The sequence below is a fragment of the Aegilops tauschii genome, chromosome 4 (genome assembly GCF_002575655.3).
Source record: "Aegilops tauschii subsp. strangulata cultivar AL8/78 chromosome 4, Aet v6.0, whole genome shotgun sequence".
NCBI classification, from domain to species: domain Eukaryota; kingdom Viridiplantae; phylum Streptophyta; class Magnoliopsida; order Poales; family Poaceae; genus Aegilops; species Aegilops tauschii.
This window is the reverse complement of record NC_053038.3, coordinates 351,650,797-351,666,827: the sequence shown is the minus strand read 5'-3', so window position 1 is coordinate 351,666,827 and position 16,031 is coordinate 351,650,797.

Below are 16,031 nucleotides of genomic sequence, written 5' to 3'. Positions count from 1 at the left end.
AATCCACCAATGCTTGAGATTTGATAGCAGTGCGTGGCACGTATTTCAGACCATGAGGCCCAAGTTCGATAGCCCACTTAGCCACTCTGCCTGTGGCTTCTCTGTTTTGGATGATATCTCCTAGGGGAGCAGAACTAACCACAGTGATAGGGTGACCCTGGAAATAATGCTTAAGCTTCCGGCTTGCCATGAATACCCCATAAACAAGCTTCTGCCAATGTGGATACCGTTGTTTGGACTCAATGAGAACTTCGCTGACGTAGTAAACCGGCCGTTGAACTGGATACTCCTTACCCTCTTCCTTACGTTCCACCACCACAGCCACACTGACGGCTCGTGTGTTAACGGCTACATACAGCAATAAGGGCTCCTTGTCAACAGGAGCCGCAAGGACTGGGGGCTCAGCCAGCTGTCTCTTCAAATCCTCAAAAGCAGCATTAGCAGCGTCATTCCAGATAAAGTCATCTGTTTTCTTCATCAACTGGTACAATGGCATGGCCTTTTCACCCAAACGGCTTATAAACCGGCTCAAAGCAGCGATGCGGCCCGCCAGACGCTGGACGTCGTTTATGCACGCCGGCTTAGCCAGAGAGGTGATTGCCTTGATCTTTTTCGGGTTAGCTTCAATGCCTCTGTGAGAAACCAGAAAACAAAAGAGCTTGCCTGCGGGAACACCAAAAACACACTTGGCCGGGTTAAGCATCATCTTGTAAACCCGGAGATTATCAAAGGTTTCTCTAAGATCATCTACCAGGGTCTCCTTCTCCCTGGATTTAACCATGATATCATCCACATAGGCATGAATATTGCGCCCAATCTGGTTATGAAGACAATTCTGCACACAACGCTGGTAAGTCGCCTGTGCACTCTTGAGCCCAAAAGGCATAGACACATAACAGAAGGCTCCAAAGGGAGTGATGAACACCGTCTTCTCCTGGTCCTTAACTGCCATTTTAATCTGATGGTATCCAGAATAAGCATCCAAAAAACTTAAGCGCTCACAACCCGCCGTAGCATCAATGATTTGATCAATACGGGGGAGAGAAAAAGGATCAGCCGGACAGGCTTTGTTTAAATCCGTGTAATCCACACACATCCGCCAGGTGCCGTTCTTCTTGAGCACGAGCACCAGGTTAGCTAAACACTCTGGATGAAAGACTTCCATGATAAACCCGGCCGCTAAGAGCCGGGCCACCTCCTCACCAATGGCTTTCCGCCTCTCCTCATTAAACCGCCAGAGGAATTGCCTGACCGGCTTAAATTTCGGATCAATATTGAGAGTGTGCTCAGCGAGTTCTCTAGGCACACCCGGCATGTCGGAAGGTTTCCATGCAAAGATGTCCATGTTCTCACAGATGAACTCGATGAGCGCGCCTTCCTATTTCGGATCCAGATTGGCACTGATGCTGAACTGCTGAGATGAGTCACCTGGAACAAAGTCAACAAGTTTAGTCTCATCAGCTGACTTAAATTTCATTACTGGCTCATGCTCCGTGGTTGGCTTTTTCAAAGACGTCATATCTGCCGGGTCAACATTGTCCTTGTAAAACTTCAACTCCTCTGTTGCACAAACAGATTCAGCGTAAGCCGCATCACCTTCCTCACACTCCAAGGCTATCCTTCGGCTGCCATGAACCGTAATGGTCCCATTGTGACCCGGCATCTTGAGCTGCAAATACACGTAACACGGCCGTGCCATGAACTTGGCGTAAGCCGGCCGCCCAAATAAAGCATGATACGGACTTCTTATCTTAACCACCTCAAAGGTTAGTTTCTCCGCCCTGTAGTTGTACTCATCTCCAAAGGCCACTACCAGCTCGATCTTACCGACCGGATATGCCGACTTGCCGGGCACCACGCCATGGAAAACAGTATTGGACTGGCTGAGGTTTTTATCAGTTAAGCCCATACGATGGAAGGTCTCATAATAGAGGATGTTGATGCTGCTGCCTCCGTCCATGAGTACTTTAGTGAATTTATACCCCCCAACCTGAGGAGCCACCACCAAGGCCAGGTGACCCGGATTATCAACCCGGGGAGGATGATCTTCCCTACTCCACACAATAGGCTGCTCAGACCATCTTAAATAACGTGGAACCGCTGGCTCAACAGCATTCACAACCCTTTTATGGAGCTTCTGCTCTCGCTTGCACAGACTAGTAGTAAATACGTGATACTGCCCGCCATTGAGCTGCTTTGGATTAGTCTGGTATCCCCCCTGCTGCTGCTGCTGATGACCCTGGCCGGACTGCTGATTAAAGCCCCCTTGAACATTCTGAGAATTGGAATTTGAACCGCCGCCCGGGCCATGAAAGCCGCCAGCGCCTGAGCCGCCGCCCGGGCCACTATTGCTATTGAAAGCATTGGAATTTTTAAAGGCCTTCATGATTGCGCAGTCCTTCCATAGATGAGTGGCCGGCTTTTCCCTAGAGCCATGCCTTGGACAAGGTTCATTCAGCAATTGTTCAAGCGTCGGGCCTGACCCGCCGGCTCGGGGAGGTGGTCTCCCCTTGCGCCGGTGGTTGTTACCCTGTGAATTGGCGTTGGCCACAAATTCCATACTGCCATCAGCCTTACGCTTGTTACCTCCTTGGTTCGCCGGGTTATGCTGGGGGCCCTTGCCATTGCCGTTCCGTTTTCCCTTCCCTGTCCTTTCATCATCCGACGCGGGATCCTTGGTACTATCAGAGTCGGCGTACTTGACCAGAGCCGCCATCAACATACCCATATCATTGCAATCGCGCTTGAGCCGCCCGAGCTTCATCTTCAGGGGCGCAAAACGACAATTCTGCTCTAACATTAAGACTGCAGAGCCGGCATCCATCTTATCAGATGAATGTATTATCTCTTTGACCCGGCGAACCCAATGGGTTGTAGACTCACCCTCCTGCTGCTTACAGTTGGTCAAATCCACAATTGACATAGCTTGCCTACATGTATCTTTGAAGTTTTGGATGAACCGGGCTTTTAGCTCAGCCCAAGACCCGATAGAGTTCGGTGGCAGTCCTTTCAACCAAGTGCGGGCAGTCCCATCTAACATCATGGTGAAGTACTTGGCCATTGCCGCTTCGTTGACTTCCAGCAACTCCATAGCCATCTCGTAACTCTTGATCCATGCTCCGGGTTGTAAATCAGCCGTGTAATTAGGCACCTTCCTAGGCCCCTTGAAATCCTTGGGCAGACGTTCATTACGGAGAGCCGGCACCAGACAAGGAACACCTCCGGTCCTCGTAGGTATACCCGCGTCGATGGAAGCCGTCGGATAAGCCGGGAGTGGCTGGTAAGCCGTCAACTGAGCCGCCTGTTCCGCCTCTTGTCGTGCTCTGTCTTGGTCTACCGCGTTAAAAGCTCCATTATGAACCGGACCGTGGCCTGGAGGCAAGTCACGGCGTCGGACATTGCTAGAGCCGGTCGCTGAGACCATGTGTCTGCTATAACTCGGGCTCCGGCCCGGACGAGGGGTTGAATGAATCATGTCCCGACTATATGAATATGCCTCCTGTTGCGCCAGAGCCGTCTGAAGGAGTTCTCTGACCCGGCGGGTTTCCACCGCCGTCGGAGAGTCGCCATCGATTGGGAGAGCCGCCAATCGCGCCGCCGCAGCGACCATGTTTTCCAACGGGTTGGCATAATGACCCGGTGGTATTGGCACGTACTGAGGCGGGGCGGCGTTCACCCGGGGAGGCCCCATCACTTGGGGCTGAATCGACGCTCCAGCCCCGGGTGCCGTGATCTCTGGCGGGTTACTGGGCCCTGCACCAGGCGTATTGAAGAGGTTTCGAGGATCGTAAACCGGAGGGAGTCGAGATTGGGCCTTTTGATGCCTTCTTCTCATGACCTCATTGGACGCGTTCTGATCCATGGTGAGCCGAAAAGATTGCGCCTGAATCAGCTGAGTCTGGGCATCGAGCGCCGCCCTCTCTACAGCCATCCTGATCCCTTCCGCCGCCAGATCCTCCTTGGCTTTTGCTAGATCCAACCTTAACTGTGCCACCTCCGCGTCATGCTGAGCTTGATCCGCCGGGGCGACCGTAGCGGTTAACAGGGCCGTCATCTTGTCTGTGAGATCCATCAGCACCTGAGCCGGCGAGGGCACATGGCTTCCTGCCCCGGCGGTGGGGTTTTGAACAGGTTGTGCGCCAGCCATGAAGATTCCAACCCGACTCGGCGGCTCAAAGGGGTCCGGAATACTGTCGCCATCGGAACAACCCCTCAGCCTGCCATCTTGAAGTTGGTATAACGAGTCAGTCTCCTCTGTGGATGACTCGCCGTCAGAGCGAGCGGCCGTCTCCTCGCCAGATCCAGATCCTTCAGAGAGTCCTCCATGGACGCATCCCACGAAAGCATGCTTCAAGGTAGGCAGAGTTCGGGCGAGTCGTGCACGCTGAGCCGTCTCGACGAGATCGGCGCAGAGGTCCGGCTCAAGGCCCGGCTCACCAATCTTGCCAATAAAGACATGGATTCCGCCGAAGTGGACCCGGTACCCGTACTCAATTGAGCCGGCGTCGGGGCCCCAGTTTGCATCGTCGATGTAGAGCTTGCCGCGACGACTCTTGGTCATCCGGCCCACAGCGTATCCCTTGAGCCCTTCGAAGCTGCCCTTCAAGAACTCAAATCCACCGTGCGCTGGCCCCATGGTGGGCGCCAACTGTCGTGGAATTGTCACGGCAGATGTCCTCATGCAAGGACTTAGTCGTGGAGCCATCGCAGCTAGGAAGCTTAAAGGTGTTAAACGGGACAAGGAACACGAGGGTTATACTGGTTCGGCCCCTTACGGTGAAGGTAAAAGCCTACGTCCAGTTGAGATGGTATTACTTAGGGCTTCGATGACCAGGGAGCTTAATCGCTATGCCTGGCTATCGATCTGTTCTCTCTCGTGCTGAACCGCCGCCGGGTCGTCCCTGTATATAGAGAGGTTGACACCCAGCGGCTCTCAGAGTCCCGGCCGGCTTATAACAGTATCCGGCTTGGACTCTTAACTACTCTTGCCTTACATTACAAGTCTTGCCATAACGGCGGTTTATCACTACGGGCCTTAAGCCGCCTCCGGGTCTTAAGCCCATTACTGATCCGCCATGTTCAGCCTGGTACTGGGCTTCACGTGATGATCATTATGACGTAACCCGGCCCCTCCTGGGCGGGTGACTCTAAGGGTTATATCCTCAACAGCGAGTCTATGGCGTAGGTGAGCTAGCACGGGGTGGCCGGAGGCACATCAGTTACCCAGGTTCGGGCCACCTTGCGGTGTAACACCCTACTCTTACTTGGTTGGTGAATTGCTCTCATGGAGAAGACAAGTTTACAAGTGCTCATGGCTAGAATGGTCGACCTCCTCTACAGCATCACCCTACCCTCTTTTATACTTGCCTTGGTCCTTTTCCCCCGAAAACATTAGCAGGAAGGGTTGTCACACAACGATAACGTGAAGGGAGACAGGGGCGCAGTCTATCCTTACAAAAGATGGTCTTCGGTTGCAAAGCCACCGTCCATGACGCGTCGGTAGGCTCGGGTATGACCTCCGTCCTGGCGTGCCCGTCGTCTTGGTCTTCTAGCACCGACCAGGCAACCTTTGGGGATTGCTTTGGGAACTAGTGGCTGGCCTTGCTCCTTTAGCATAAAAAAGGAAAGCCTTCACACCCGCGCGTGCTGGCGCGGCCTCTGGCATCACTCGTCGTCGCGCGCGTCGCCCACGTGTAGACTCTAGGCCGCACGACCAGCTGAACGACTCTAGACTTGCTCGCCTCCACGAGGGGCCTCGAGAGACCGCCTCAAAAGACTGCCCCGCGAGGGGGCATCGCGAGGCTCCTGGTGGCACCTCCAGCCCACCGGGGGCGTTTGCCGACGTGGGTCTCGCGAGGAGTCTTGCTCAAGAAGCTAGGTGGTGGGCCATCCGTCAGGCCCAAGATATGCGCCGCGCCCTGGGCCGCATGCAGACGGGCCTGGGTACCCCCAGTCCCCCGGGCCCAACAATAGCCCCCGGGCCTACGGCGCGCACGACCCGCCCCGTTGGGGGGGGGGCGGCGAAACGGCGCGGGCCCCAACGGTCTGCGGGCCAGGCTCGACACATGGCGCGCAATGGGACGTGGGGCACCCCCACTTCTCCCATGATGCCTCGGTAACTGCCCATGCTGACATAAAGCCTGCCCGCGTACGACGCGAGGCCATCATTGCCTTCTTAGGCACGCTTCTGTTTTGTTGCGCCTTCCTTCTCGCACCCGGGCCTCCTCTTCGCCGGGTTTTCATCGTCCTCGATCTCCTCCGCATCGCCATGGCGCCCTCCGGCAGGAAAAGAAGGGCGACGGCGGCGGCTGAGGAGGCGGCGCCGGGGCCAGTCCTGGGTAGGTCTACGGTCGTCAACGCCGAGGGGCTCCGGAAAGTCCTCCCGATGACCGCGGCAGCCTCCGACGAGTGGGGGGCACCCTGATCTGGCCGGCCTCGCACCCCGCCTCCGAGCTCGATGTCACTAGTATCGCCATCCACCTCCCCGCACTCTTCTCCGGCTTATTGCCGCCGTTCTCGGACTTCTTCAACGTCATGCTTTCCCACTACCAGGTCCACACATTGCACTTCACGTCGGAATCCGTTCTCCACCTCTCGGCCTTCGCCTTTTTATGTGAAGCCTACGTGGGTGTGCCTCCCTCGGTAGCTCTGTTCCGCCACTTCTTCAGCATGCGATTGACCGCGGAGGACCGGTGCTCCGGGTGCGTCTCACTTTGCATCAAGGGCGAGGCGGTGAACGAGGGCATCAGCATGGCACTCACCTGCGAGGCAGAGGCTTTTAGGCGCAATGGGTGTACGTGGACGCCGCACAGTTCAGTCCCCTGCTGCAAACACCTACGTCCCCGACGGCGAGGAGCTCGGGATGAGGGCATGAAAGGCTCACCGACCCGGGATTGACGCGAGTGTGGGAGAGGTTGGCCGATCTGAGGACGTCGGGAGTCACGGTGGTTACAGTCATGAGGGATTTCCTTCGCCGGCGCGTTTCCCCCTTCAGCATCACTCTCGCCCAATGTGGGCCTTCACTGGCCCGGCGGACCCAATGCGGCTCAACACGTGCGCCCTACCGCCGGAGGTGCTGAGCGAGGTGCTTCGTCTGCTAACTGGCGAGGAAATGGGCGAGCCTCCTGAGGCGGGGTTCCCTCTGTACTGCTACCGAAGCAAGGAGGCGTTTGTCAACGTGATGCCCTGTTTTAACCAGTGGGGGCCGCTTCCTGAGAGCCAGGAGGGACCCCAGGACAACCCCTTCCTGGTGGTCCCTGGTCCGGGGGGCCGAGGCGATGCTGGGGCTCCGCCCATGGTCACGGGAGGCCCTAGCAGCTTGCCACGACGGATTGGCCTCCAGCCCACGCACGCGCCCGAAGACGCCAAGGGCGCCACTCCCCCGGAGGTTGTGCTCGCCGGGCCTGACGCGTCGGAGAGCGCGAGCGGTTCCCGGCCGGTGGGCGCGGGGCCACATTCCACTAGAGACGGCACCACCAATCGGGCCCAAGGTCCCCTTGCGGAGGAGACGGGTGCCGCCGAGTCCCCTGGCCTCCTGCGCGGAGCAGGTTGCGGGAGGAGGCCCCTGGCGGAACGCAGCGCTGGCACTCTCCCGCGGTCTATGAAGAGGAGGTGGATCGCCAATGATGAGTAAGCGTCCGCTCCCTTCCCCCTTGTTGCCAGCGCGTCTAGTGTGCCTGGGTGTTTCCCATGCGCAGGTCTTCTTCGAGCGGGAAAGGGCAGGCGGAAGCCTTCGGCTTGGTCGAGGCCAAACTCGTGCAGGGCGAAGGGCAGGCAACGCCTCCTGAGGCGCTCTTGGGAAACCGCCCTGGGGCTCCCGCAGCACCCATCGCAAGGGCGGGCCCCGCAGCGGTGGAAACAGGGTTACACACCGCTACGCTGTGCCCCGCGGGCAGCAGTGACAGCCTGGAGGGCCTCGGCGGTGCGAGGCTGCCAGCGACGATGCACCAATCCCGTTGGACGTGCCGCCTCGTCAAGACCGGCCGGCGGAGGCCCGCCAGTCCCGTGTCCCCGGCGAGCGGCGCCGGGTCCCCACTGGCCGCTCCGTCGGGGGGCTGATACATCCATTTTGCATCATGCTTTTATATCGATATTTATTGCATTATGGGCTGTTATTACACATTATGTCACAATACTTATGCCTATTCTCTCTTATTTTACAAGGTTTACATAAGGAGGGAGAATGCCGGCAGCAGGAATTCTGGGCTGGAAAAGGAGCAAATATTAGAGACCTATTCTGCACAACTCCAAAAGTCCTGAAACTCCACGAAAGTTATTTTTGGAAATAATAAAAAATATTGAGCGGAAGAAATACGTCAGGGGGGCCTCCACCTGTCCACGAGGGTGGGGGGCGCGTCCTACCCCCCTGGGCGCGCCCCCTGCCTCGTGGGCCCCCTGTTGGCCCTCCAGTGCCCATCTTCTGCTATATGAAGTCTTTCGTCTGAAGAAAAATCATAAGCAAGCTTTCGGGACGAGACTCCGCCGCCACGAGGCGGAACCTTGGCGGAACCAATCTAGGGCTCCGGCAGAGCTGTTCTGCCGGGGACACTTCCCTCCGGGAGGGGGAAATCATCGCCATCGTCATCACCAACGCTCCTCTCATCGGGAGAGGGCAATCTCCATCAACATATTCACCAGCACCATCTCCTCTCAAACCCTAGTTCATCTCTTGTATCCAATTCTTGTCTCTAAGTCTAGGATTGGTACCTGTAGGTTTTAGTAGTGTTGATTACTCCTTGTAGTTGATGCTAGTTGGTTTATTTGGTGGGAGATCATATGTTCAGATCCTATATGCATATTAATACTCCTCTGATTATGAACATGAATATGCTTTGTGAGTAGTTACGTTTGTTCCTGAGGACATGGGAGAAGTCTTGCTATTAGTAGTCATGTGAATTTGGTATTCGTTCGATATTTTGATGAGATATATGTTGTCTCTCCTCTAGTGGTGTTATGTGAACATCGACTACATAACACTTCACCATTATTTGGGCCTAGAGGAAGGCATTGGGAAGTAATAAGTAGATGATGGTTTGCTAGAGTGACAGAAGCTTAAACCCTAGTTTATGCGTTGCTTCGTAAGGGGCTGATTTGGATCCATATGTTTCATGCTATGGTTAGGTTTACCTTAATACTTTTGTTGTAGTTGCGGATGCTTGCAATAGAGGTTAATCATAAGTGGGATGCTTGTTCAAGTAAGAAAGCACCCAAGCACCGGTCCACCCACATATCAAATTATCAAAGTACCGAACGCGAATCATATGAACGTGATGAAAACTAGCTTGACGATAATTCTCATGTGTCCTCGGGAGCGCTTTTCTTTATATAAGAGTTTGTCCAGGCTTGTCCTTTGCTACAAAAAGGATTGGGCCACCTTGCTGCACTTATTTACTTCTGTTACTTGTTGCTCGTTACCAATTATCCTTTCACAAAACTATCTGTTACCTATAATTTCAGTGCTTGCAGAGAATACCTTGCTGAAAACCGCTTATCATTTCCTTCTGCTCCTCGTTGGGTTTGACACTCTTACTTATCGAAAGGACTACGATAGATCCCCTATACTTGTGGGTCATCAAGACTCTTTTCTGGCGCCGTTGCCGGGGAGTGAAGCGCCTTTGGTAGGTGGAATTTGGTAAGGAAAAATTTATATAGTGTGCTGAAATTTACTGTCACTTGTTACTATGGAAAGTAATCCTCTGAGGGGCTTGTTCGGGGTATCTTCACCCTGACCAGTAGAGCAAAGAGTTGCTCCTCAACCTACTGAACCTACTGAAGATGAAAATGTCTACTTTGAAATTCCTTCGGGTATGTTAGAAAAACTGCTAGCTAATCCTTTTGCAGGAGATGGAACAATGCATCCTGATGAGCACCTAATCTATGTGGATGAAGTTTGTGGATTATTTAAGCTTGCAGGTATACCCGATGATGTTATTAAGAAGAAGGTCTTCCCTTTATCTTTGAAGGGAGATGCATTGACATGGTATAGGCTATGTGATGATACGGAGTCATGGAACTACAAACGATTGAAATTGGAATTTCATCAGAAGTTTTATCCTATGCATCTTGTTCATCGTGATCGCAATTATATATATAATTTTTGGCCTCGCAAAGGAGAAAGCATCGCTCAAGCTTGGGGGAGGCTTAAATCAATGTTATATTCATGCCCCAATCATGATCTCCCAAGAGAAATAATTATTCAATGTTTTTATGCTCGGCTTTCTGATAACAATCGCACCATGCTCGATACTTCTTGTGCTGGCTCTTTTATGATGAAGACTATTGAATTCAAATGGAACTTATTGGAAAGAATTAAACGCAACTCTGAAGATTGGGATCTCGACGGAGGTAAGGAGTCAAGGTATGACACCTAAGTTTGATTGTGTTAAATCTTTTATGGATACCGGTGTTTTCGTAAATTTAGCACTAAATATGGACTTGACTCTGAGATAGTAGCTTCTTTCTATGAATCTTTTGCTGCTTATGTTGATCTCCCTAAGGAGAAGTGGTTTAAATATCATCTTCCCATAGAAGTAAAAGTAGCTGCACCTATTAAAGTTGAAGAAAAGACTATCACTTATAATGATCCTATTGTACCTACTGCTTATGTTGAAAAACCACCTTTCCTTGTTAGAATAAAGGATCATGCTAAAGCTTCAACTGTGGTTCGTAAAAGCAATATTAGAAATTATACACCTCCTGAGCAAGTTAAAGTTGAACCTAATATTGCTATTGTTAAATATCTCTTGTCTGATAATATCGATGGGCATGTTATTCATTTCCGTGATGAAACTGCCAGAATTGCCAAACCTTGTGCTAAAGATAAACATAGACATGTGGTAGGCATGCCTGTTATTTCTGTTAAAATAGGAGATCATTGTTATCATGGCTTATGTGACATGGGTGCTAGTGCTAGTGCAATACCTATTGACTTATACAAAGAAATTATGCATGATATTGCACCCACTGAGTTAGAAGATATTGATGTCACAATTAAACTTTCCAATAGAGATACTATTTCACCCATGGGAATTGTTAGAGATGTTGAAGTCTTGTGTGGGAAAACTAAATATCCTGCTAATTTTCTTGTTCTTGGTTCCCCACAAGATAGCTTTTGTCCCATTATATTTGGTAGACCTTCTTGAACACTGTTAATGCTAGGATAGACTACGAAAAGGATGTCGTTACTATTGGCTTGGGTGATATGTCTCATGAGTTTAATTTCTCTAAATTTAGTAGACAATACCGTGAAGAGGAATTGCCTAGTAAGGATGAAATAATTGGTCTTGCTTCTACTGCCGTACCTCCTAGTGATCCTTTAGAACAATATTTGCTAGACCATGAAAATGATATGTTTATGAATGAAAGAAGGGAAATAGATGAAGTATTGTTTAAAGAGGAACCTATCCTGAAACACAATTTGCCTGTTGAAATCCTAGGGGATCCTCCTCCACCCAAGGGTGATCTCGTGTTTGAGCTTAATCCGTTACCTGATACTCTTAAATATGCTTATCTTGATGAAAAGAAGATATATCCTGTTATTATTAGTGCTAACCTTTCAGAGCATGAAGAAGAGAGATTATTGAAAACTCTGAAGAAGCACCGCACTGCTATTGGATATACTCTTGATGATCTTAAGGGCATTAGTCCCACTCTATGCCAACACAAAATAAATTTGGAGAAAGATGCCAAACCAGTTCGTGATCACCAACGACTGCTGAATCCTAAGATGAAAGAAGTGGTAAGAAAGGAAATACTAAAGCTCCTTGAGGCAGGTATAATTTATCCCGTTGCTGATAGTCAGTGGGTAAGTACTGTCCATTGTGTCCCTAAGAAGGGAGGTATTACTGTCGTTCCTAATGATAAAGATGAATTGATTCCGCAAAGAATTATTACAGGTTATAGGATGGTAATTGATTTCCGCAAATTAAATAAAGCTACTAAAAAGGATCATTACCCCTTACCTTTTATCGATCAAATGCTAGAAAGATTATCCAAACATACACAGTTTTGCTTTCTAGATGGTTATTCTGGTTTCTCTCAAATACATGTGTCAGCCGATGATCAATCAAAGACCACCTTTACTTGCCCTTTCGGTACTTTTGCTTATAGACGTATGCCTTTTGGTTTATGTAATGCACCTGCTACCTTTCAAAGATGCATGATGGCTATATTCTCTGACTTTTGTGAAAAGATTTGTGAGGTTTTCATGGATGATTTTTCCGTTTATGGATCCTCTTTTGATGATTGCTTGAGCAACCTTGATCGAGTTTTGCAGAGATGTGAAGAAACTAACCTTGTCTTGAATTGGGAGAAGTGCCACTTTATGGTTAATGAAGGTATTGTCTTGGGACATAAAGTTTCTGAAAGAGGCATTGAAGCTGATAAAGCCAAGGTTGATGCTATTGAAAAGATGCCATGTCCCAAGGACATCAAAGGTATAAGAAGTTTCCTTGGTCACGCCGGTTTTTATAGGAGGTTCATTAAGGACTTCTCAAAAATTTCTCGGCCTCTGACTAATTTATTACAAAAAGATATACCATTTGTCTTTGATGATGATTGTGTAGAAGCATTTGAAATACTTAAGAAAGCATTGATCTCTGCACCTGTTGTTCAGCCACCTGATTGGAATTTACCTTTTGAAATCATGTGTGATGCTAGTGATTATGCTGTAGGTGCTGTTCTAGGGCAAATAGTTTATAAGAAATTAAATGTTATCCAATATGCTAGTAAAACTCTAGACAATGCTCAGAAAAATTATGCTACTACTGAAAAAGAATTCTTAGCAGTTGTATTTGCTTGTGATAAGTTCAGACCTTATATTGTTGATTCTAAAGTAACTATTCACATGGATCATGCTGCTATTAAATATCTTATGGAAAAGAAAGATGCTAAACCTAGACTTATTAGATGTGTTCTCTTGTTACAAGAATTTGATTTGCATATTATTGATAGAAAGGGAGCTGAGAACCCTGTTAAAGACAACTTGTCTAGGCTGGAGAATGTTCTTGATGACCCACTACCTATTGATGACAGCTTTCCTGATGAACAATTAAATGTCATAAATACTTCTCGTACTGCTCCATGGTATGCTGATTATGCTAATTACATTGTTGCTAAATTTATACCACCTAGTTTCACATACCAACAAAAGAAAAAGTTTTTCTATGATTTGAGACATTACTTTTGGGATGACCCACATCTTTATAAAGAAGGAGTAGATGGTGTTATTAGACGTTGTGTACCTGAGCATGAACAGGAACAGATACTACGCAAGTGTCACTCCGAAGCTTATGGAGGACACCACGCTGGAGACAGAACTGCACATAAGGTATTGCAATCCGGTTTTTATTGGCCTACTCTCTTCAAGGATGCCCGTAAGTTTGTTTTATCTTGTGATGAATGCCAAAGAATTGGCAATATTAGTAGACGTCAAGAAATACCTATGAACTATTCACTTGTTATTGAACCATTTGATGTTTGGGGCTTCGATTATATGGGACCTTTTCCTGCCTCTAATGGATACACACATATTTTAGTTGCTGTTGATTACGTTACTAAGTGGGTAGAAGCTATTCCAACTAGTAGTGCTGATCATAACACTTCTATTAAGATGCTTAAAGAAGTTATTTTTTCGAGGTTTGGAGTCCCTAGATATTTAATGACTGATGGTGGTTCACATTTTATTCATGGTGCTTTCCAAAAAATGCTTCCTAATATGATGTTAATCATAGAATTGCATCTCCTTATCACCCGTAGTCTAGTGGTCAAGTAGAATTGAGTAATAGAGAGCTCAAATTAATTTGGCAAAAGACTGTCAATAGATCTAGAAAGAATTGGTCCAAGAAACTTGATGATGCATTATGGGCCTATAGAACTGCATATAAAAATCCTATGGGTATGTCTCCATATAAAATGGTTTATGGAAAAGCGTGTCACTTACCTCTCGAACTAGAACATAAGGCATATTGGGCTATTAAAGAGCTCAACTATGATTTCAAACTTGCCGGTGAGAAGAGGTTATTTGACATTAGCTCACTTGATGAATGGAGAACCCAAGCCTATGAGAATGCCAAGTTGTTTAAAGAAAAAGTTAAAAGATGGCATGACAAAAGGATACAAAAGCGTGAGTTTAATGTAGGTGATTATGTATTGCTATACAACTCTCATTTAAGATTTTTTGCAGGAAAACTTCTCTCTAAATGGGAAGGTCCTTACGTTATCGAGGAGGTCTATCGTTCCGGTGCCATAAAAATCAACAACTTCGAAGGCACAAATCCGAAGGTGGTGAACGGTCAAAGAATCAAACATTATATCTCAGGTAATCCTATAAATGTTGAAACCAATGTTATTGAAATCGTAACCCTGGAGGAATACATAAGGGACACTTTCCGGAACGTCTCAGACTCCAAAAAGGAATAGGTATGTGGTACGGTAAGTAAACCGACTCCAAAACAGTTCTAAAGGCAATTTTTCTCCGTTTTGGAATATTTAGAAAAATAGAAAAATAAGAAGCAGTCCGGGAAGGACACAAGGGCTCCACGAGGGTGGAGGGCGCGCCCCCTGCCTCGTGGGCACCTCGTGCGCTCTCCTGACTCCGTTTTCTTGCACGATACGTATTTTGGTCGGTAAAAATTCATTATATAATCTCCCGAAGGTTTTGACCTCCGTATCACGCAAATATCTCCTGTCTTTGTTTCGAGCTGTCCTGCTGCAGATTAGAGCAACATGTCGTCCCAAGATTCGGAAGGAGAAAGCTATGTGGCTGATTACCTTGCAGATCCAAAGGTCTATGGGGATGTGGACCATTGTGGTTGGACTACGGAAGAAGAAGAGGACTATGAGCCCAGGAGAAAGGAGGAGACGAGCTCAGATGAAGATGAAGTCCCATTACCTGAACCTGGGGACATGCATGTGGAGTTCAAAAAGTCAAGCCTCCCTGATAGAGCAAAGAAAATTAAGATTGAGTTTATCCCTTTTCGTCTCTTGCAGGAAAACAACCAGGAATTATGCAAAAAGATATTAAGCCTCGAGCAGGAGATTGATGACTTGAGGGATCAAAATTCTGTCCTCAAGCGCAAATTAAGGAAGAAGACTACGCCATCAACTAAACCATCATCTTCTTCTTCAACAAAGGAGACATAATCACATGGGTATGGGCACTCCCCTTGGCAACTGCCAAGCTTGGGGGAGATGCCCCGGTATCGTATCACCACCACATCTCCTATCTTTACCGTTTTTCTTAGTTTGATCCTATTAGTAGTATCTTGATCTAGTAGAATAAAGTTTTGGTATGATCTATTTTTGAGTTTTGCTTTATGATCACTCTATGTAATCGAGTCTGTGAGATATATATAATAAAAATTAGTGTTGAGTCAAGGGCTTGATTATCTTGCTATGATCTTGAGTGAATAAAAGAAAAGAGAAAAGAATAAAAAGAAATAATAAAAAGAGATCATATTGATCCTATTGAGAGTAATGACTTCACATAGTAAGAGTATGATGATTAAAAATTGTTGAGAGTTGACAAACATAGCTTTGGTCATCGTTGCAATTAATAGGAAGTAATAAAGAAAGAGAGGTTTCACATATAAATATACTATCTTGGACATCTTTTATGATTGGGAGCACTCATTAAAATATGACATGCTAAAGAGTTGATGTTGGACAAGGAAGACAACGTAATGGGTTATGTTTTCTTATATCTGAGATAAAGTATATTGTCATGGATCATCCAACATGTTGAGCTTGCCTTTCCCCCTCATGCTAGCCAAATTCTTTGCACCAAGTAGAGATACTACTTGTGCTTCCAAATACCCTTAAACCCAGTTTTGCCATAAGAGTCCACCATACCTACCTATGGATTGAGTAAGATCCTTCAAGTAAGTTGTCATCGGTGCAAGCAATAAAAGTTGCTCTCTAAATATGTATGATTGATTGGTGTGGAGGAAATAAACTTTATACGATCTTGTGATGTGGAAGAAATAAAAGCGACGGACTGCATAATAAAGGTTCATATCACAAGTGGCAATATA